Source organism: Budorcas taxicolor, chromosome X, assembly GCF_023091745.1.
Source record: "Budorcas taxicolor isolate Tak-1 chromosome X, Takin1.1, whole genome shotgun sequence".
Taxonomy (NCBI): Eukaryota; Metazoa; Chordata; class Mammalia; order Artiodactyla; family Bovidae; genus Budorcas; species Budorcas taxicolor.
Genome location: NC_068935.1, coordinates 56,809,316 through 56,833,053, shown reverse-complemented (window position 1 = coordinate 56,833,053; position 23,738 = coordinate 56,809,316). Strand labels below are relative to the sequence as shown.

The 23,738-nt window shown below is 50.7% G+C and overlaps 3 pseudogenes; 1 reads left to right on the top strand and 2 right to left on the bottom strand.

The window, feature by feature from the left end:
• Window positions 1-2,219: 2,219 nt before the first annotated feature.
• LOC128070585 (heat shock transcription factor, X-linked member 3-like) lies at window positions 2,220-3,688 on the bottom strand (annotated as a pseudogene).
• Window positions 3,689-8,596: 4,908 nt separating this feature from the next.
• LOC128070631 (melanoma-associated antigen 9-like) lies at window positions 8,597-9,373 on the bottom strand (annotated as a pseudogene).
• Window positions 9,374-9,997: 624 nt separating this feature from the next.
• Window positions 9,998-10,791, top strand: LOC128070636 (melanoma-associated antigen 10-like; annotated as a pseudogene).
• Window positions 10,792-23,738: the final 12,947 nt, after the last annotated feature.

Sequence of the window (23,738 nt, the reverse complement as noted above, 5' to 3'; positions counted from 1 at the left end):
GGCCGTGGTGCAGGAAGGGCTGGGAGGAAGGTGGCTCCCAAAGGCATGGGGAAGACTCCTGGCAGGGCCATCTGAGGTCCAGGGTGGCCCCAGGGCCGAGGCCAGATAAGTTAGCATGGGTCTGCCCTCAGCAGCCCTTGGCTCAGATGTGGGATCTGCAGACCATGGGCAGAGATGGGACCCAGGAGCTGAAGAGTCTTTTTCAGCTGTGGCTAGGGACAGCCAGGGTCCCTGGGCTGGGAGATGACAGCTGAGGTGCCTGACCACCTCTCTGGGCCTCAGTCCCAGTTGTGCTCTGAGGCAAAGGTGGGTCCAGGTCTGCACGTGGCACTTGTCTGTGTGTGTGTGCATGTGTCTACGTGTGTGTGTGTGTGTGTGTGTGTGTCTGTGTGTGTGTGCCCAGTAGAGACCATGAGAGGCTGCACAGCACCTAGCCTGGGTTGCACATCCCCGCTGCCTGCAGCCGGGCCTGAGCAAGTCCCCTGAGTCCCCAGGGGTGAGCAACACCTCTCTGCTGGCGAGTTGCTTGGGGACCTGATGTCCACAGGCTCCCCACTGGAGCCCTCCTACTCTGTCCCTGCGGCCTGCAGTGGGCAGACTGAGAGCTGCCCATGGCCTGGTGGGTTCGTGGAGCACCAGGCCTCTCCCTTTCATTTCAGTCCCTCCCTCGATTGGCCTCGCCCCAAATTCCCTTTGCTGAGCTGAGCCCATCTGAAAGGCTCAGACAGAGGACCCAGTTCACCTCGGGTCCCCTCTGTGATACGGTCTTAGTTTCTAGCAGGAATGACTGTGAATCACCTTGCACTCCTTCTGTGTCCTGTCTGCACACAGATCTTGTGAACGTTGGGGACACTTTGCTGTGCCCAGAAAACCTAGGACCCAATGAAGTGGAGGAGCTGGAGAATCAAGCCCTGCTACCCAACCTGCAACAGAAGTACCTGACTGCGCTCGCCAACCCCCGCTGGCTGCTGCAGCCTGTCCCGGGGAGGGCTGGGAAAGACGTCTTCCAGGTAGACATCTTCAAGCACCTGATCCCCTTTGGGCAGGAGGCCTGCCAGACTGAGCACTCTAGAATAAGGTGACGGAGAGACCAGCTCATGGTGACACCGCCCAGTCGCCACCACACCCTAGGCATGCCCATCTGGTTCGGTCTGAATCAGTCCTGCCCTGGGGTGGGCTGGCGACTTGGTGCGAGGCCAGGGGCAGGGACTCCCCTCATGCAGTGCTGCTCTGGACTCAGCGAGAGTCTCTAGGACTTTGACCTTTATGAATATATGGCATTGCCACTCGTTTTGGCCCTGCTGAGTCTGGGTGCTTGAGAGAAATGTGTTGTTAGGAAACTGGTTAGTGTTTTTCCCTCTGTGTTCCAGTCCAAACTGCTTGTTTTGGAACAGTGTCCAGAGGGTGATGGGGGAGCCCGGGGGCTGGGCTGAGCGTCGGCAGGCAGAGAGGCCCACAGGCCCAGAAACAGGCAGCAGTCTGTCCTTGCAGGTGACCCTTGTCCTGCTGTAAAGCGTCCCTTGGCTCACAAAGCATGTGTGTTGGACACAGTGCCTGGCAGCCTCACATCCAAAGACAGGCTCCTAGATACACCTCTGAGGGCAGAGCGACAAGGGCTGGTGTTCACCTTGTGGAAACTTTGTACTTGTCTTTGGGTTTGAGGTCATGTGTTTTCAAGGCCCTTGGCCTTGGCATGACCCTGTTTTCTGGTGAACCTCTTGGGGAGGCCCCTGGATCAGGAGCTGGAGACACTTAGCTGCTAATCAGAAACTTGTGGCATCATTGGGGGACCCATAAGGAGCCCTTTTTGCTTTAGGGTGAATGACTCATGGGAGATGACACCCTCAAGATCAGGAGCCCAGCTGGGCTGTCTGTTGAGTGGCAGGCAAAGCCCAGGGACCAGCCCATCCTGGGCTCACCTTAATGCTTGGCTTATGAGCCAGATCCTTGGCTGAGTGTGTGAAATGCTGCTGCTTCAGATTAAAAGGGACCACAGGGACCGGACCAAAGCCTGCCTGGGACGTGGGCTTCCAGCCTCATCTGGCTCATCCAGTGCCATGTGTGAATAGCATGGATAGATAGATAGAAAGAACACAGACTTGCAGCTCTTGTTCGATTCTTTATTTAGTCCAGTGGAGTTTTGCTTTACTTTATTAGAGCCAGAAATCAATTTTTGATTACAAGATAGTGCTCCTGATTCTCTCTAGGAGTCTGGGAGCTTAGGGATTGGGCTTGTCCTTGACCTGCTCACAGAGGACACACATAATCTGAGGACTCTCCCTGCTCCTCCTCTGCCTCAGGGGCCTTGTTTGGGGCCATGACGGAAAGGGCTGCTATCAGGATGGAGTAACAGGGGTTGTACAAAGCCATCACTGATTTGTAATCTGGGTACTCTGGGGGGCCTCAGGCAGTTCCCCTGGGCTGTCCTTTCCAGCAGTAGCTGGGTGTACAGACATGGCACTGCTGGATGTACCCTCCCCACTGGGGCTTCCCTGCTCACTGGGGAGATGGTTTCCCCCGGCCCACTCGGCTACACTGCCCATAGACCAAAGGCGAGAGAGCACAAATGAGTGCCGGCTGGGGTTCTGTGAGCAGTTGGGGTTCTCTTCTGGACTTTCTTGCCCACCTCTTGGGTGTACTGGTTATGTTGGGAGTCAAGGAGAGTGTCTGGTTGCCACCGCTCGGTTATTTCTCTTTGGGGTCGCTATTGAACCGGTGGTGGGCTGAGCAGTTGTTCTGGGGTCATCTTTCCTCTGGATGTTCTGCAGGAGGAGAGGCTTGTCTCTCTGAAAATTGGAGTTACAACATATCTGAAAGGAAATGAATCATTTTTGCCATGGTGGGGGAGAGGAGCCCTTCCTCCCCGCTCTCCTCCCCACCACTGTCCTGGCCTTGCCTAAGTATGGAGATAAGGTCTCTTCATTCCTGGCATGTTATGAGGCTTTAGCATGTCGCTCCTCACTTGAGGTGTTACTGGAGCTCCCTGACATCAAGTGGCCCCTCAGGGTCTGGAGGCACCCCTGCAGGTCCCGGAGTCACCCCTGCAGGTCCCGTCTAAGGGGGTTCATGGAACACAACAGGCCCTGCTTTCTCCTCTTTCATTAGCCACCCTCTCACAAGAAAAATGTTTTCCTGGCAAATGAAACCCGTCCAGCACTTGGCTCGCCTAGCCTAGTCTCCCTGGAATGGCTTTCTACGTTACCATCACCCTCTTCTTCCCTGCAGAGCAACCCGGAGGGCAGATTTTACTGAACCCATAGAGGTTCAGTTCACGGATGAAACTCTTCACACTGTTTGTCTCAAAGATCCTGTCTGTGCCTCTGTGCTAGAGGACCTCCATCTGGAAGAGATCTGCCTCGATGACCACTATGTCTCCCTTGTTGTTCCAGTGCCCAGAGGTGAAGGCCGCATCCTCCACGATCCTCTAGAGCTTCCTGGGGAAGGAAAGCCCTAGGACAGCATTGTTCTCTTCCTCCTTGGCCATTTCTGGGTTCGGGCCCTGTGGCGGCAGATTGTCATGGAGGCCTGGATCGGGGCTCACGGGTTGGTCACCCTGCTTCTCCAGAGCCTCCCTTGAATCCACGTTTGGATCTGGGGAGGAATCACAGGGATCCCCTGCTGTGGGCTCCTCATCAGTTGATGGGGCCAGCAGGGCTGCACGTGCCTCATGGGCACTCTGACTAACCATGGGGCTGGTCTAGTTCAGGAGCATTCTCTACCCCAGCAGTGAATGCTCAGGGCAGAAGGGCCTCAGACCACGGTCGGGGTGCCCCATAAATAATATCTGGAGATTCTAGAATCTGTGTCTCGGGCCAGGCAGCCAATTAAGTGGTCAGCTCCCTTAATTGTTTCATGATGTCACAGAGGTGATGTGGAGAGGCAGCCCTGGCCTGGTGTAGGGGAGGAGGGGATGGAGACAGAGATGGGATCCCCAGCTTGTCTCTTGTCTGAAAGTACAGCAAAGTACATTTCAGGTTGCCTGCAAAGGCTCCCATCTGTGGCCAGGCCCCTTGTTTCAGGGATGGGTTGACAAACATGCCCCTGGCTCCACTCCCTCCCTACCGACAGGCAGGCTTCTGCTGAAGGGCCAGGCCCTGGTGAGTCCTCGCTCAGCTACCACTGAGAGACCCAAGGGGTCCGATGGGCCCCTGGCAAGTGTCCCTCTCAGAAGATGGGGTCCGTAATGGGCTGTTTTGGCCTAGCCTGAGTTGTTGGTCCCACCTCTCCATCCCTGACCCCAGCCTTGCCCCTCTTCTGGCTTGGTCTCTTCTGGCTGGTGCTGCTGGTTGCTAGGTCCCGCTGAGATGGCCCCAAAGTCAGAGTCCTGTTGTCCTGCTCCCCCGCCGCCCAGGTCGAGCTCTCCCCAGAGTAGGGCTATGCTCAAGCACAGTGGGAGCGACCTCACATCCCACTTGACTGTTCCCCAAACACCTGAGATATAGACTACTCATGACGCCGTGTGGGAGGGCACAGCCAGGCGCTCTGCTGAGCTTGCAGCCTCGCCAAACTCTGCCCACACCAGACATCATCCTGCTGCAGATCACAGGCTGCTGTCTTCAGTTTCTACTTCTTCCCATGAAGACCACTCTCGTGGCCCTAGAGTGCTCACTTGGGAACACCTGTGTGTGTGCTTTTCTTGTCCCCCTCCCAGAGTCTTGGATTCAGCCTCCCTGAGGCTTCCTCACAATTCCTGTTTCCTTTCGTCAATGGGTTGAATGGGCTTCTGCTACCCCTGTTCCTGGCCTGCCATGTCCAACTTGGGTCTCCGTGGGCACCTGCCCTTTGAAGGACTTGATTGGGGGCTCAAGGTACAACTTGTTCTGTTGAAAACAAGCATTTCACTGGTCTTCTATGAGGCCAGCTCTGGTCTTCTTTGCCCCTGCCCCTGTCGCCACCACCACTGTGGACCTGATCTCCCTTACCCAGACGGCAGGAACATAGAACGATTTTGTTGGCTCACAGATTGGTGCTTTTCAAGGAGCTTCCTTTACACACACTCACTCCCAGGGACATGTCTAACTTGTTGAGGTGCTGCTGCTGCTGCTAAGTCACTTCAGTCATGTCCGACTCTGTGCGACCCCATAGACGGCAGCCCACCAGGCTCCCCCGTCCCTGGGATTCTCCAGGCAAGAACACTGGAGTGGGTTGCCATTTTCTTCTCCAATGCACGAAAGTGAAAAGTCAAAGTGAAGTTGCTCAGTCGTGTCGGACTCTAGCGACCCCATGGACTGCAGCCCACCAGGCTCCTCTGTCCATGGGATTTTCCAGGCAAGAGTACCGGAGTGGGGTGCCATTGCCTTCTCCAACTTGTTGAGCTAGATGTGACCAAAGGAAGTCCCCATCTGCCTGTATTTGAAAATGGATGAGAGTCCGTGTGTGGGACTGGACGAAACCCCAGTGAAAGTCACCTGTCTTCACCACACATGGGCAATAGGGCAGTGGGTTTGGAGATACGTGTTCTCTGACCTTGGGGCCACTGTTCTTCAACATCACCATGTAAGGGACAGACTGGCACCTTGGAAAGGCCCGTGTGTGAGGACCCTAGAGCTCTGTACCCCTAGGGAGAGTGTCCCCCTAATTCTGCCACTCAGCAGGGTCATTTGCCCTGTGTGAGGGGCATAGCCTAGTGTCTGAAAAGGGAGAGCTAAGAGGGTGTGGAAGAGGCTCTCCCAGAGGCCTTTCAGTCTGAGGCCTGGTGGCTAGAATGGAGCTTGCAGGCCTTGACCTGTGCTTGCTCCCTTGCCTTTGCGCTCCTAAAGAGGTTGACAAGGCATTCCTTCAGGTCAGTTCATCTGACTGGGACGTGAACCTGGAGGCTATGATCATTGGTGGGGGCCCCTGGTGGCTCCTCCAAAGGGGACCAAAGACTGTGATACCTGTGGCAGCCTGGCTAGGTGGCCTTTCCTGCTCCCATGCTCACCCCACTCGGGGTCCCTCCTTGCCCCCTGGGTCCTGAGAGAGCTGCCTTTTCTGGTCCCCCTCCTCCAGGCACCAACCGGGACCTGGCACTGGGTTTGCGTGGCACCAAGGAGTCTTTGTCAGCTCTGGCTCAGGACACTTGCATTGTGCACACACAAGCTCTCACAACGTTCAGTACCTGCCTTTCTCAACCTCGCTCTCCTGCCCCTGCACTTGGCATCCCCGCCCCAGTGTTCCCAGCCCAGAGGCCCTCCAGCTGCCCCCACACTCAATGCAGCTGGGGAGACCTGGAGCCTCGGGGGTCTGCCCGTGTTACCTTCCCTCCCATATTGGAGGAGGCTCCTGTAGGGGCCTTATCCCAGTGGGCACTGGGACCATACAGTCAGGCCCTCCTCCCTTCTGCTCAGCAAGGAGCTGGTCAACCTGGCAGGTTCAGTTGGGCAGGAGGCCCCATAGCAGCAGCAAGGACAGGGCGCCGCCCTCACGCGTGAGGCGCTGGGACTGGACAGAGATGCCAGCCCCCGGCAGAGTCAGTTCTCAGCAAACCCCAGAGCAGCCCCACAGTGCTTCTGGTTCTCCTTGTCCCCTTCCTTCCCTGGGCCAGCTTTTGTCACCTCAGAGGCATCGTATAGCACTAAGAAGAGGAAGGCAAGAGAAGTCGGAAGGTTGGGCTGTGGCCTGGGGTGGGTGGGAAGGGTGGCGGCTTCAGAAGAATAGAGACCAGGGCTCTGAGCCCACCCCAACCCTCACTAACACATGGTCCTGCAAAGATACCCAAGGGCTGTGGCCTCAGTTCTTCATATGGGAGGCAAGTGGGTGTGAGGAGCCCCATGTGTTGGGCTGCAGGATGCACCTGAGGGACAGGACAGAGCTAGCAGGGCCTGGCAGCTGTTTGCACTGTGATGACAGAGCAGGAATCTCTCACATTGTTGCCCCCAGACACTTTTCCACTCTCCACTGTGGGATGGGGTTGGCTGCTTTGTGGTCCAGACATGGCAGAGAATATGACCCTCAATAGGATGTGGAAAAGTGAATCAACCAAACAGGATGTTTCATAAATAAAACTAAGAAACTTTTCTACTTAGACCATAGTGGACCACAGTGTTTGTTGCTCAGTTGTGTCCGACTCTTTGCAACCCCATGGACTGTAGCCTGCCAGTCTCCTCTGTCCATGGAATTCTCCAGGCAGGAATACTAGAGTGGGTTGCCATGCCCTTCTCCAGGCGATTTTCCTGACCCAGGAATCGAACCCAGGTCTCCCACAATGTAAGAAGATTCTTCATCATTTGAGCTACCTGGTAATCCCCATTTCCAGTTAGAGGACCTGTTAAATTTGGGTGTGGAGGACTGTTCCAGCGGGACCCAAGCTGCTCTAGGAAATAGAACTAAGAACCACTCTTTGCCTCTGCCTCAGCTGGTCTTCCATCCAAACCATTATTTTCCTTCATGGCAACCTCAACAAAGATCGAGTCCTTGATTACGGTCCTTGATTACGATGGCCACTTATAATCAAGATAATTTAAAGCTAATTAACACCTTGGGTTCCAGATCCCATGGACCAGGAAAAAGAGGGTACTTCCATGGATTTCTTGGGTACCACTTCAAGGGAGTGCAAAGGAGTTCTTCAGGATTCCTATCAGATATGGGGTATGAAAATACCTCCTTTGCCTCTATGATCAACAGCAATGCGACAAGAGCCGGGACCCCTTCCTTCCTGTCCCAGAAAGAGATCTCTCTGGGCTTTATCTATGATGAAAAAGGATACCTCACAGCAATGATCCATTTCAGAATTTCCCGTCACCCCAAAGACACACTGTCTGCAAGTCTGAGGGCTGCCACCACCCAGCCTCATCAAAATCACATCCCACAGAAGGAACCCAGCTTCTCAAAGCCCCAAACTGCCCTGGCTCAGCCACTGACACTCCAGTGCTCCTCCTGAAGCCCCACCACCCTGCCCTGTGTTGCCTTGTTCAGTGTGACTAGGGGACATCTTTCCACCTTCTTCGTGTGACTATGGCTGCTAGACCATTGCTCAAGGTGTGGGGTGTCCTGCTTCTCTAGTGTCCCCACTGCTAACATGGCCTTTCACAGAGCAGAGGCTCTGTAAAGGTCTTCAGAACACATAAGCCAGTGAGCAGGAGGCTCAATTAATTATCTGCTACTTCCTTAAATAACCCAAACAAACCCAAATAAACAGAGACAATTTAGTTTTTGAAAATGACACACAAGAAGGACAGAAGCACGAATTCACTGATTACTTTTATCATCTAATTCTTCTCCATCTATTACTGCTAAGTAAGCTCATGTTTCCAAAACAGTTCTAATTCCAATTCCATTGCATCCTGTTCAGGACCACAAAACACAATGGAAGAGTTTCCAATCTCTTTTACAAAACAGCAAAACTCTTGTTCTTGAACTGGGTAAGTACAAACACACTGTGATCAATATCATTCACAAAGCTAAGACACTGAAGTTTATTTAGCCTTCTGTGAAAACAATGAAAGCTTTAAAATTTTCTAAGGAAAACAGAGATGAATCTCCATGTCATTGTAGAGAAGAGGAACCCAAAATTGCCATACACCAGTTTTCCCAACTGGCCCGGGTCCTCATTTCTGAGAAGGCTGAACACTCCCTCTTCAATCACAGAGCAAAGGATCAGACTAGCTGCTGCTCTGGTTCAGGCTGCTGAGTTCTCCTCCCTTGCAGCCTCTGCAGACAATGGAGGGAAGGCCCTCAAAACCCTTTGTTTGAGCAGAAATGCCATGACTTGCCACTTGCTGGTCTCTGTATAGTCCTGGGAACCCCACAGGAACTCGTAGTGGGCAGGGTGGCTGTCAAGCACCTGACAGTACTCCAAATACCCCTCCTGCACCCACACTTGGGTCAGCAGCTCCTTGGGCTCCCCAAAGACCCAGTGCTCACTCCCAACACACAGCCCTATCCTGCTGAGTGCTCCCCAGAACGCTTCTTCAGGGCCCCGTCTCCATTCTGCATGATCAGAGTGAGGAGGCTGGCCTTGGGCAGGCCCTGCCCACCACTCGGCATTGCATCACAGGTGAGGCCCAGGGTGGGGACCATGATGTAGATGTGCTCCCCGGGGTCTACCTCCCTCACCTCCACACCACAGACCAGCTGCAGGCTCTCCGAGGCTTGGCTGAAGACCTCCGAGAAGTGCTCCTGGTTATCCCTGAGGACCTTCTTCAGCATTTCCGCCTGGGAGGTCAGCTCCTTGGCTTGATACTTGAGGAACAGGAACTTCACCAGGTTCCTGCCACCATCTCATTAAGAGCTTCCTGGGGCAAGGCTTCCACAAGGGCAGAGCAGGAGACTGAGGGGACAAGGCTGAGGGGGATGCAGCCTCTCTTGCCTCAGCCCCGAAGAGCTGCACCCCTACTGGGCCCTGGGCCTCTCCTGGGTCCTGCAGGTCTTCCTCGGGCTTGCTCAGTTCACTCATCTCGACCACGAGCACGATGCCTGGGATCAAACCACAGACAAAAGTGAGGTTGGGGGACAGATGGGAACCACAGGCCTGGCTGAGGGAGAGAGGGACTGTGAACGGCCTTGACTGAGAACTGCACCCTGTGCGGTCTGACACAGGCCCCTTACAGGTCTCCTCTTGAGGGGTGCTCTCATACCTCACAGGGGTGTGCCTCCAGGGTGGTCAGTCCCCTGGCTACCTGAAGGAGGAAGTGAGGTGGCTCTCCAGGGTGCAGTAAGCACAGCCTGAGATTTCTGGGGCTGACTTAGCAGGGGGATTAGGCCCTCGTGGGGCCCCCTCTGTTCTGGGATGGGGAGCCCCTGGTGCACACTTAGGGCACACTCCTCACCCTGACTCCTAGTACTGCCTGGACCTCCTCTGCTCTCTGACCTTAGGCCATGGGCCTCAGAGCTCTGCCTTCGCCTCCTGGTTCCTGGAGCTCCCGTGAGAGAAATGGAGGGGGCACCTTGGGGGTATCTCATGCATTTCTCAGCCAAGGCTGCTCATATACCCTCTCACCCTGAGGTGAGTGGTCTCCATCTGTACCCCTGCCTCACTTCTGTGTCTTGTTCAACTCCAGGAATCATGCTCGTGGTCAAGATGAGTGAGCTAAGCAAGCCCAAGGAAGACCTTCAGAACCCAGGCAAGGCTCAGGGCTGGGTGGAGGCGCAGCTCTTGGGGGCTGAGCGGGGGGAGGCCCCACCTGACTTGGCCTCCTACCCCCCAGCATCCTCCTCCTCCCCTGGGGAGGCCTTGCCCCAGGAAGCTCTGAATGAGATGATGGCTAACCTGATGAAGTTCCTGCTCCTCAAGTATTGAGCCAAGAAGCTGACCTCCCAGGCAGAAAAGCTGAATAAAGTCATCAGGGATAACCAGGAGCACTTCCTAGTGGTCTTCAGCCAAGTCTCAGAGTGCCTGCAGTTGGTCTGTGGTGTGGAGGTGAGAGAGGTAAACTCCAGGGAGTACATCTACTTCATGGTCTCTACCCTGGGCCTCACCTGCGATGCAATGCTGAGCGGTGGGCAGGGCCTGCCCAAGGCCGGCCTCCTGGTGCTGGTCCTCAGCCTGAACATGTGGAATGGAGACGGGGCCCCTGAGGAGGCAGTCTGGGGAGCACTCAGCAGGATAGGGCTGTGTGTTGGGAGTGAGCATTGCGTCTTGGGGAGCCCAGGGAGCTGCTGACCCAAGTGTGGGTGCAGGAGGGGTACCTGGAGTACTGGCAGGTGCCTGACAGCCACCCTGCCCACAATGAGTTCCTGTGGAGTCCCTGGGCCTATGTGGAGACCAGCAAGTGGCAAGTCATGGCGTTTCTGCTCAGGGTCAAACAGAGGGCCTTAAGGCCCTTCCCATTCCCTTCTGCAGAGGCTGCAAGGGAGGAGGACTCGGCAGCCTGAGCCAGAGCAGCAGCCAGGCTGATCCTTCTCTCTGTTATTGAAGAGAGATCAGTCAGCTTCTCAGAAATGAGGACCCAGGCCAGTTGGGGGAACTTGTGTGTAGCAATTTGGGGTTCCTGTTGTCTACAATGACATGGAGATCCATCTCTGTTTTCTTTAGAAATTTTTCAAACTTTGATTTCATAGAAGGGTAAATACACTTCAGTGTCTTAGCTTTGTGAATGATGTTGATCCCAGTGTGTTTATGGTTACCCAGTTCATGAACAAGAGTTTTGCTGTTTTTTAAAAGAGATTGGGAACACTTTCATTGTTTTGTGGTCCTGAACAAGATACAATGGAATAGGAATTAAAATTGTTTTGAAAATGTGAACTTATTTAGAAATAATATTGAATGAGAAGAATTATATAATAAAAGTAATTATAGTGAATTCATGCTTCTGTCCTTCTTGTCATTCACAGTAACTAAATTATCTCTGTTTATTGAATTTTACTGGGTTATTAAAGAAAGTATCAGACAATCTGAGCCCCCTGCTCGCTAGCTCATTTATTCTGAAGACTTTTACGGAGCCTCTGCTCCATGAAAGGCTGTTAGCAGTGGGGACACTAGGAGAAACAGGACACCCCCACATTTACAGCGATGGTCTAGAAGCTGCAGTCACATGAGGTTTGTGTTGGGGGTGAGGGGAATCTCTGAAATGGATCATTGTTGTGAGGTGTCCTTTTGCTTCTTGGATAAACCCCAGGGAGATCTCTTTCTGGGGCAGGAAGGAAGGAGTCCTTGCTCTTATCCCATAGCTGTTGACCACAGGGATGAAATAGGTGTTTTCCACCCACCATCTGCTAGGAATCCTAGAGAAATGTGAATCTTGCTCTTTTATGTATGGCCCAGTATTCCCTGTGCTGGCCCTCCTGTCTCTGCCCTGGGAAGCTGATTACCAAGTACATTGAAATAACAATTTATTTGGTCATCTGGACTTTATTACTTTCACTTGTGAGCATGGTCTAGATTTCATTTGGATGAAATGAGTGGAGAGAAGCTACAAAAGTGGATAGGACCTGCTGTGTGACTAGAATCCTGGGATCTTTGAGTGAGCTGTGCCCAGCTCGTAAAGACACTGCTCCCCATCCTCAAACCCTCACAAACACCCAAACTGAATAATATATCACCGGGGAGGAAAACACACAGAACAGCAATTCTGAGTGGTTTTCTATTTCATTTCCTATTGAGCTGCCAATTCTCTGAGGTGTCTTAAAAGAAAACAATTCCAGAGAAGAGAGGGACAGAGTCTGAGATCCAAATAACACTAGAAATAAGTAGTAGCCAGGAAAGATGCAACATCTGCCAATGTCCCTGAGTTCAGGCAGGTTGAGAAGTGTGAAGGCAGCAGAGACACAGGTTAAGGCTGTGCCTGGCATCAAAAGGCAGGAGTGACTTCTGGGCCTAAGGAGGTGGTAAGGTCACTGCAGTGGGGGGTGCGAATGGGTGCAGGGGGCTGAGGGGGCAGCTCTGTGCTGAGTGCCAGAGAACAACGGGAACAGGAGACGTGATTCTGCCCACATATGTGGCAGCTGCCAGATAGTCAGTGGACTCTTGGAAAAGGTGGAGAATTTCAAGACCCATGTGACCTGCTCAGACTCTCCTCCCAAAACAAAGGAGATTTTTAACCGGTGCTCTTCGTTGAGCATCTGCTAGGCAGTGTGCAATTGGAGAGATGTCAGGTGCTCGGCCACCTCTTGTCTTCCTCTCTTCCTGCACACATGGGGACACCACCCTGCCAGGCCTCTTCACTTAGGAAGGGTCATGTGATGACCTGTGACCAGTGAATTTTGAGCAGAAGCATTTTTGTCAGGACCATTTGTTTCGAAGGGACACAGGTGCCCAGGGCTTAATCCTCAAACCGGGACAACACACAGACACAGACTACTCTGAGTGTGGTTCCTCTTCCAGAGACTAAAGTCTTGTACTCTGACCCTTGAGAGAGGCTGCCCCACAGGAAGCTGGCTGCAGGGATTCCTCTCACCTCTCACACAGACACACACCCCCGCCCCCGCCCCACCATGAGCTGCACTGTCAGCCCCCTCGGGGCTGTGCTCAGTCCCCATCAGGAGGCCAGCAGCCAGCTGCCAAAGGCCCCTGTTGGGGTTGGGGGCATCCTCCTCTTGGGGCCCAGCCCTGAGGGCCCCCACCCCTGCTGCCCACAGTGCCCCCTCTCCCCGGAACCTGGCCTTGGGATTTGTCCTGCCTGCCCCCCAACTGAGAGCGGCTTAGGCCTTGGTCCTGATGACCTCATGTTGTATCTTTATCTGGAAGTCCCAGGGCAGCATCCCCTTCCACTGTGCTTCAGCTGGAGCCGGCAGGACTTAATGCAGCCTGTAGGCAAGTCTCCTGGTGGTGGGTCAGTAGTAATCATTGCCATGGAAGTGCGGGGCACATCTCTATGATCCCGAGGTGTATCAGACCATTCCCTGTGGAATCCCACATGTTGGAGTAAACTCAGGGTCTTGTGAATGTGACTGTGAGGTCCTGGCTTTTGAGCCTGAGTGTAAGAGGCAGAGGGGTGCCTGGTCAGCCACCTGTGCAGCCAGCTAGGACTTCGGTGTCCCTGTTATGGCTGTCTGAGCAGAGGATAGGCTCTAGCAGTTGGCAGGGTTGGTCCCCAGGACACTCCCAGGCACCAGAGGCCCCAGACTCCAATGAGGATTCAGAAAGGATCCAGGCAGGGGAGGACTGTGGGGTCCTGGGGGTACAGGCTGTAAGGAGGGTTGGCTGCCCCAGAGAGGTGGAAGCAGCAAGCCCCTGGAGATCTCATCAGACCTGCCCGGGGCTGGCCGGGAGAGGGAGGGGGGAGCAGATGCCACTGCAGGTGAGCTGCTGCCCCGGCCTCCATGAGGACATCTGCGCTCTGGGGCCAAGGCCGGGACCACAGCCCCAGGGGGCACTCCAGGATGTATATGTGACAGCTCTCATAACAGGTACTCCTCATGCCCCTCATTGGATATGACTGCTAGGTGTGGTTGGGTTCTTGCTCTGGGTATATAAGAACCTCAGGCCTTTGGCTGCTAGGAGGCGCAAACTGCCCCCCCACCCCCATCCCCACCGACTTCTCTGGAGGTTATTTCCAGGATCCAGCATCTTCTGCAGCAGTCTCTGTGTGGACACACACCACCCTGTTCCCCAGCTAATCTTGCCCAGGGCATCACAGATTGGACAGGCACCTCCCCTGGCTTAAGGAGTCTCAGTGAATGTTCTGTTCCTCTGAGAAGTCCCTGTGTCTCCTTATGGCTTCTCTGGAGGCTCAGTGTTAAATAATCTGCCTGCAATGTGGGAGATGCAAGTTCGATCCCTAGGTGGGGAGATACCCTGGAGGAAGAAATGGCAGCTCACTCTAGTATTCTTGCCTGGGAATTCCCATGGACAGAGGAGCCCCGGGGGTTACATTCTTGGGGTTGTAAAGAGCTGGACAGGACTGAGTGAATGAACACTCACATGTACGCACAGCTAAAGTTTTGCTCTGGACCCTTGTATCCTTGGCAACAATCTGAGTCCTGCCTGGATCTTGACAGACTTCTGTGGCAAATAACACTGGCAGATGTCTTAAAGTGGTTTTCTAGCAAATACAGGGTTCCAGGTCTATACCTGGCCTCGGTTGGGGGCTCTCCCCAGGGGGCTCTCCCAGGAAAAGCAGGTATTCTTTGTGTCTGTTCATGAAATGAGCTGACTGATGGGTGACAGTACTAGCCCAGGGGGAGTTCAGCAAGCATAACAATAGCAACCATATCAAGAGCAACCCAGGGCATTCTGGGGGAGGGGCATTTCCCGGGGAGGGGGTGGGGAGGCACCATCTTCTCCAGTAGATGCTGCATAAGCACAAACCACCCAGGCACCCAGGTCATTCTCACCAAGGTGGGGCCAAGCACAAGGAGCTCCCTGCCCATCAGAGTGAAGCTCTCACATTCTCTAAGTGCCCTGAGCCTGCCCCTTTAGGTGCTGGTGGGAGTTGTCTCAGCCACGGTTCTTTTCCGGAGAAGCCCCCATTCCCCAGCCACAGCTGATGTCTGTTCTGACCTCTAGCCTCCTTGGCAAAGGACTGACTTCCTGTCTGGCTCTCACCTACCCTCCTCTGTGGCAAATATCACTGGCTACTGCTTTAGGGACCTTCATGAGCAAGGAAGGAATCCCAGGCTTTTGCTTGTCCTGGATCCCTGAGCTAGGCCTGGGTACAGGGATAGGGCTGGGATGGTGGTGGGATGCTGGATGTGAAGCCAAGGGATACTCACAGGATTACATCTGGGTGGAAAGCCACGTGTGCTCAAGCATCCAGAAGGAGGGGCATCTCAAAGACCCACATTCTCAGACACTCACCCTGCTTTGGATGAGAGTCCACCAGCCCTGCAATCACTGTCCTTTAAAGGACAGGCTTCCCCTTGCCTGACATTCAGTCTGCCCGGAGCAGTGAGCCTGCAGGAGAACATGGAACTCTGCAGCAGCTGGGAGAGAAGGGAGGAGAGTGGGCATGGAATGAGAGAGCAGGACTGTAGCCTGAACATAAGAGCAGCCTTCAGTGGGCTGTGCCTCCAAGCCTCCATGTCCAGGAGCCTTCTCCATCCTGACACTCTCTGTGCCGCATCTCACCCCGCATCCAGGGTCTCAGTTTCATTCCAGTGGAGATGGTGTCTTGAGGGGTTTAGGAGAGTTGCTGTGGGCAGGGTCCAATGTCAGGCTCTCTGTAGAATGGAGACTGTAACAGTACAACTTCTGAACCTTGATATGAGATAATATTAGGTTCCTAGAGCTGTCCAACAAGGCACCACAAATTGGCGGGTGGGGGCAGGGAGGGGGGTTGTGACTTCTCTCTTTCCTCAAGGCTCAAGTGATTTTCTGAAAATCACGGTGCTGGTAGGGCCATGCTCTCTCTGATGGCTCTGGAGGAGGATTTTTCTTGTTTCTTCCATCTTGTGATGCCTCCAAGTGTTCCCTGGTTTATGGCTGGATTACTCCAGGCTCTGCTTTCAGGCTCTCGTGGCTGTCTCCCCTCTGGATATGCCTATGTTCAATTTGCCCTCTTCCTATAAAGATAACAATCCTATGAGATAGAGTTCAGTTCAGTCTCTCAGTCATGTCCGACTCTGCGACCCCATGGATTACAGCATGCCAGGCCTCCCTGTCCATCATCAACTTCCAGAGTTTATTCAAACTCATGTCCATTGAGTCAGTGATGCCATCAAGCCATCTCATCCTCTGTCGTCCCCTTCTCCTCCCACCTTCAATCTTTCCCAGCATCAGGGTCTTTTCAAATGAGTCAGTTCTTTGCATCAGGTGGCCAAATTATTGGAGTTTCAGTTTCAACATCAGTCCTTCCAATAAATATTCAGGACTGATTTCCTTTAGGATTGACTGGTTGGATCTCCTTGCAGTCTAAGTCTTCTCCAACACCACAGTTCAAAAGCATCCATTCTTTGGCGCTCAGCTTTCTTTATAGTCCAGCTCTCACATCCATACATGACTGCTGGAAAACCATAGCCTTGACTAGATGGAGCTTTGTTGGCAAAGTAATGTCTCTGCTTTTTAATATGCTGTCTAGGTTGCTCATAACTTTTCTTCCAAGGAGTAAGCGTCTTTTAATTTCATGGCTGCAGTCACCATCTGCAGTGATTTTGGAGCCCCCCAAAATAAAGTCTGCCACCTTTTCCATTGTTTCCCCATCTATTTGCCATGAAGTGATGGGACCAGATGCCATGATCTTAGTTTTCTGAACATTTAAGCCAACTTTTTCACTTTCATCAAGAGGCTCTTTAGTTCTTCTTCACTTTCTGCCATGAGGGTGGTGTCATCTGCATATCTGAGGTTACTGATATTTATCCTGGCAATCTTGATTCCAGCTTGTGCTTCACCCAGCCCGGCATTTCTCACAATGTACTCTGCATATAAGTTAAAAAGCAGGGTGACAGTATACATCCTTGACACACTCCTTTCCCAATTTGGAACCAGTCCATTTTTCCATGTTCAGATAGAACTGTTGTTTCTTGACCTGCATACAGGTTTCTCAGGAGGCAAGTAAGGTGGTCTGGTATTCTCATCTCTGAGAATTTTCCACAGTTTGTTGTGATCCACACAGTCAAGGGCATTGGCATAGTCAATAAAGCAGAAATAGATGTTTCTCTGGAACTCTCTTGCTTTTTCAATGATCCACCTGTTGTTGACAGTTTGATCTCTGGTTCCTCTGCCTTTTCCAAACCCAGCTTGGACATCTGGAAATTCACGGGTTAACGTACTGTTGAAGTCTGGCTTGGAGAATTTTGAGCGTTACTTTACTAGTGTGTGAGATGACTGCAATTGTGTAGTAGTTTGAACATTCTTTGCCATTGCCTTTCTTTGGGATTGGAATGAAAACTATGGGATCAGGCCCAGTCTAACGACCTCATCTTAATGTGACTATATCTGCACAGACCCTATTTCCCCTTCCGTTCCCCTGGAAGCTATGGGGATGAAGATTTCAGCATACTTTTTGGGGATATAATTCAAACCCTAACAACTATGATACAAGGTGTTACCTGCATATGAAGTGGCTGATCCAGAGTTGCTGCTCAGTGACAAGGGGCTATTGTTACTGAGTATTCAAAATGTACCTTCCCCCACATTTTAATATTCCCATATCTATGTATGTCTAACGATCCATTTATGCATTGCTTGATGCATATTTCTCTCTTTCCAGTTAAAATATTATCAAATGGATGACCTATCTCATGTCTGTGCAAACATGGTTTAACTTGTTCTATAATAAGATTCGAAAAGCCTCAGCATGTCCATGCCCTGGGAGAATGAGAGGGCAGCTGCCCACAGATAATGCCTATAGCTACTGGAAACTTAGGAAGCAGAGATCATGGTTCTGACAGAGGTGGGGGACCCAGGGTGAGGTCTAGGGTGCGGGGAAACTGCTTGCTAGCATGGCTCTTGTGTAGGTTGGACTCCCAAATTCATTTCCTGAGCACCTATGATCTAAGGGGCTGCAGGGAGGCTCAGCTGTCAGGACACAGAGTTTGGGGAGAGCACTACCCCCTTACAATGCAGAGAGGTCAGGGCAGGGTGGAGTGCTGTGTGTGGGGCTGGAGAAAACATTTTAGGAGGTGGCAGGATCCCACTGTAGACGGGAGACTTTGACAGAGCAATCTATCCATCTGACAAATGTCTACAGCTGCTTGACTGTTCCAAATGGTGCTTCTCAGAAGCCCTGGGACACTTTCCTGGAGTCTCTGGTGGCAAGAGAGGTCCACAGCAGAAGCCACAGGGACATCCTGGTGGCTCTAGAGGCCCAGACACAGCCTCCCTGCTTGACCTTCCAACAGGAAATGGTCCCTGCTTGCTTTAGTGGGTAGCTTGCTCCAGGAGAGGTGTTCATCCACTGGCTCCCAGGGATAAGTGACAAGAGGGCCGGAGGGGCCTGGACACACCCCTCCCTCTTGTCCCAGCAGCAGCAGTATGCTAATCCTAAGGGATTCCTCCCAGCAAGGGGTGGCCTTTCTGATCTCTGGAGGAAGATGTAGTGGGGGAGGGGGGTGAAGTTCAAGCAGAATGGAAGCCCCTCCCTGAGCTCCTCAAGCCCCCAAACCCAGCCTCTGCCAGGGAGCTCTCAGGGCACAAAAGACTAGGCACTCATGGAGTCTAGCTAAAGGAGCCAGAAACAAAGGGTCCTCTCTGGAAGTGGGCATGGGCATGGGGGGTTGCATCATATAAGTGAAGTCTTGGGACTCCAGGGATTTTCTCATTGGTGGCATTCAGGATGAGCCCTTTCAGGAACTCAAGAGTGCAGAATTTCAGGTCGAGAGGGCCAGCACAGTAATACAATTCACGCCCCAACCGCTCAAGCCAAAGAAGCTGAAGTCAACAGTTCTATGAAGACCTACAAGACCTTCCAGAACTAACACCAAAAAAAAAGATGTCTTATTCATCATAGGGAATCGGAATGCAAAAGTCAGAAGTCAAGAGATGCCTGGAGTAACAGGCAAGTTTGGCCTTGGAGCACAAAACGAAGCAGGACAAACATGAACAAAGCTTTGTCAGGAGAAAGCACTTGTCATAGCAGATACCCTCTTTCAACAACACAAAAGATGATTCTACACCTGAACATAACCAGATGATCAATATTGAAATCAGATTGATTATATTCTTTGCAGCTGAAGATGGAGCAGCTCTATACAGTCAGCAAAAGCAAAACATGGAGCTGACTGTGGCTCAGATCATGAACTCCTTATTGCCAAATTCAGACTTAAACTGAAGAAAGTAGGCAAAACCACTAGGCCATTCAGGTATGACCTAAATCAAATTCCTTATGATTATACAGTGCAGGTGACAAATAGATTCAAGTGACTAGGTCTGGTAGACAGTGTGCCTGAAGAACTACTGACAAAGGTTTGTTTGCATCATTGTACAGGAGGTGATGACTAAAATAATCCCAAAGAAAAAGAAATGTAAGAAGGCTGAATGGTTGTTTGAGGAGGCTTTACAAATAGCTGATAAAAGAAGACAAGTGAAAGGCAGAGGAGAAAGGGAAAGATATACCCAACTGAATGCAGAGTTCTCGAGAGTAGCAAGAAGAGATAAGAAAGACTTCTTAAGTGAACAGTGCAAAGAAATAGAGGAAAACAGTAGAATGGGAAAGACTAGAGATCTCTTCAAGAAAACTGGAGATATCAAGGGAAAATTTCATGCAAAGATGGGCACAACAAAGGACAGAAACAGAAAGGACCTAACAGAAACAAAAGAGATTAAGAAGAGGTGGCAAGAATACACAGAAGACCTGTACAAAAAAGGTCTTAATGACCTGGATAACCAGGATGGTGTGATCACTCAGCTGGAGAAAGACATCTGGGATGTGAAGTCAAGTGGACTTTAGGCAGCATTACCATGGACAAAGATAGTAAGGGTGATGGAATTCCCGTTGTTGTTGTTCAGTCGATCAGTTGTATCCGACTCTTTGCCACCCCATGGACTGCAGCATGACAGGCTTCCCTGTCCTTCACTATCACCTGAAGCTTGCTCAAACTCATGTCCATTGAGTCTGTGATGCCAACCAACCATCTCCTCCTCTGTCATCCCCTTCTCCTCCTGCCTTCAATCTTGCCAAGCATCAAGGTCTTTTCCAATGAGTCAGCTCTTCACATCAGGTGGCCAAAGTATTGGCGCTTCAGCCTCAGTATCAGTCTTTACAATGAAAATTCAGGACTGATTTCCTTTAGGATTGACTGGTTTGATCTCTTTACAGTCCCAAGGACTTTCAGGAGTCTTCTCCAACCCAAAGTTCAAAAGCATAAATTTTTTGCCATTCAGCCTTCTTTATGGTTCAACTCACATCCATACATGACTACTGGAAAAATCATAGATTTGACTATATGGACCTTTGTCAGCAAAGTAATGTCTCTGCTATTTTAATATGCTATCTAGGTTTATCATAGCTTTTCTTCAAAGGAACAAGTGTCTTTTAATTTCATGACTGCAGTAACAATCTGCCCTCCAAATTAAAGTCTGTCACTGTTTTCATTGTTTTCCCATCTATTTGCCGTGAAGTTACGGGACTGGATGTCATGATCTTAGTTTTCTGTGGAGTTTTAAGCCAGCTTTTTCACTCTCCTCATTCACCTTCATCAAAAGGCTCTTTAGTTCCTCTTCACCTTCTGCCATAAGCATGGTGGAATCTGCATATCTGAGCTTATTGATATTTCTCCCAGCAATCTTGATTCCAGCTTGTGATTCATCCAGACTGGCATTTTCCATGATGTACTCTGCATATAAGTTAAATAAGCAGGGTGACAATATACAGCCTTGAAACACTCCTTTCCCAATTTGGAACCAGTCCATTGTTCCATATTCAGATCTAACTGTTGCTTCTTGATCTGCATACAGGTTTCTCAGGAGGCATTTCATGTGGTCTGGTATTCCCATCTCTTTAGGAATTTTCCACAGTTTGTTGTGATCCACACAGTCAGTCTTTAATGTAGTCAATGAACCAGAATTACATATTTTTCTGAAATTCTCTTGCTTTTTCTATGACCCAATGGATGTTGGTAATTTGATATCTGATTCCTCTGCCTTTTCTAAATCCAGCTTGTACAGCTGGAAGTTCTCAGCTCACATACTGTTGAAGCCTAGCTTAGAAAATTTTGAACATTACTTTGCTGGTAGGTAAAATGAGTGCAATTGTGTGGTAGTGTGAACATGCTTTGCCACTGCCCTTCTTTGAGATTGGAATAAAAACTGATCTTTTCCAATCCTGTGGCCACTGATGAGTTTTCCAAATTTCCTGGCATATTGAGTGCAGCACTTTTAGAGCATTATCTTTTAGGATTTAAAGTAGCTCAGCTGGAATCCCATCACATCCACTAGCTTTGTTTGTAGTGATTCTCCCTAAGGCCCACTGGACTTTGCACTCCAGGATGTCTGGCTCTAAGTGAGTGATCACACCATAGTGATAATCTGGGTCATTAAGATCTTTTTTTTAATAGATCTGTGTATTCTTGCCACCTCTTCTTAATCTCTTCTGCTTCTATTAGGCCCATACTGTTTCTGTCCTTTATCGTGCCTGTCTTTGCATGAAAAATCTCTAATTTTCTTGAAGAGATCTCTTATTTTTCCCATTCCAGCTGAACTATTTCAAATCCAAAAAGATGATGCTGTGAAAGTGCTGGACTCAATATGGCAGCCAACTGGGAAAAATCAACAGTGACCACAGGACTGGAAAGGACCAGTTTTCATTCCAATCGCAAAGAAGGGCAATGTCAAAGCATGTTCAAACTACCACACAATTGTACTCAATTCACGTGCTAGCAATGTAATGCTCAAAATCCTTCAAGCTAGGCTTCAACAGTACGTGAACCAAGAACTTCCAGATGTTCAAGATGGACTGAGGAAAGGCAGAGAAATGAGAGATCAAATTGCCAACTTCTGTTGGATTGTGGAGAAAGCAAGATAATTCCAGAAAAACATGTACTTCTGGTTCATTGACTACACTAAAGCCTTTGACTGTGTGGATCACAACAAACTGTGGAAAATTCTCAAAGAGATGGGAATACCAGACCACATGAAATGCCTCCTGAGAAACCTGTATGCAGGTCAAGAAGCAATAGTTAGAACCTAACATGGAATAATTGACTGGTTCCAAATTCGGAAAGGAGTATGTCAAGGCTGTGTACTGTCACCCTATTTATTTAACCTATATGGATAGTACATCATGGGAAATGCCAGGCTGGATGAAGCACAAGCTGGAATCAAGATTTGTGGGAGAAATAACAACCTCAGATAAGCAGATGATACCACTCTAATAGCAGAAAATGAAGAGGAACTAAAGAGCCTCTTGATGAAGGTAAAGAGGAGAGTGAAAAAGCTGGCTTAAATCTCAACAGAAAACTGAGATCATGGCATCCGTTCCCATCATTTCATGGCAAATAGATGGGAAAACAATGGAAACAGTGACAGACTTTATTTTTCTGGGTTCTAAAATCACTGCAAATGGTGACCTCAGGCATGAAATTAAGACACTTGTTCCTTCAAAGAAAAGCTATGACAAACGTAGACAGCATATTAAAAAGCAGAGCCCTCATGTTGCCTAAAAAGGTCTGTCTAGTCAAATCTGTGATTTTTCCAGTACTCATATATGGATGTGAGAGTTGGACCATATAGAAGGCTGAATGCCAAAAAAATGATGCTTTTGAACTGTGATGATGGAGAAGACTCTTGAGAGTCACCTGGACAGCAAGGAGATCGAACCAGTCAATCCTAAAGGAAATCAACCCTGAATATTCCTTGGAAGGACTGATGCTGAAGCTCCAATACTTTGGCCACCTGATGCGAAGGGCCAACTCATTGGAAAAGACCCTGATGCTGGGAAAGATTGAGGGCAGGAGTAGAAGAGGGTGGTAGAGGATGAGATGGGGTTTGATGGCATCATCAACTCAATGGACATTAATCTGAGCAAACTCCGGGACATGAAGGACAGGGAAGTCTGGTGTTCTGCAGTCCATGGGTCACAAAGAGTCAGACACAACTGAAGGACTGAACAACAATAAGGGCCAGCCTGGATGAAGAAGCTCTAAAGCAGGTTCCCCAGGAACCCTGGGGCAGGCCCTGTCCCCCAGTAGGCCTGGCATTGACTCCTAGCTATCCCTCTCTCCACTGGAGGGACAGTGACACTGGTCTGAGTCTTCTGTGTCCCCTTCATTCTGCTGCTCTGGTTGCCTGGGGGAGCAGCCCTGGTGGCATGGACAGCTGGGCAACAACTATTTTGTTCCCTGACCCACGTCTTCCATGACCAGAGTGTCTGAAGGCAGCATTGGCTCCTTTTAGGGCCCTGCTCTTTAGAAGCCCACCTTCCACCCACCACACTGGAGTCAATGTGAATGTTGAATTGGAAAAGTCACCTACTTATCCGAAGCGTAGCATAAATCCAAGGTGGTCTTTAAAACCATGGTCCAGATATACATTGAAGTTTCTTGAACTCAGTAACACGTGTCCACTCCAAAGCCACATGGATATGCTTTCTGGTTTACTTGGAGTTCATGCGTTTTTGATCCAGAACCATTTCAGGCCTTTGTATGAAGATTATTGGCAGCCTCTAAGTAAGGTGGCCCTAAAATGTGGTAGCCAGTCCAGGTTGGCTAGAGATGATGAAGGTGTCATCCTTTGCATGGCTCAGGGGCTTTCCTCAATGCTCGGGTCACTCATGGATTTGTCCACACAGGCCATTGAAGCTTTGGGCTGCTGCACATGGTCAGACACTGAATGAGGGGTCTGAGGTGGGCAGCAGATTGGCAGCAGAGTCTTTTGTACTTGGAGAGAGGACAAGAGGGTCACCTGGATGCTCTGAATCTTATTTCCATGGGAGCCCCAGAAAAATACATGGCAGGGCCACCAGTAAAGTTGAGGCAGTCCAGGTACCTCCACTTCTCAAAGGTTCAGG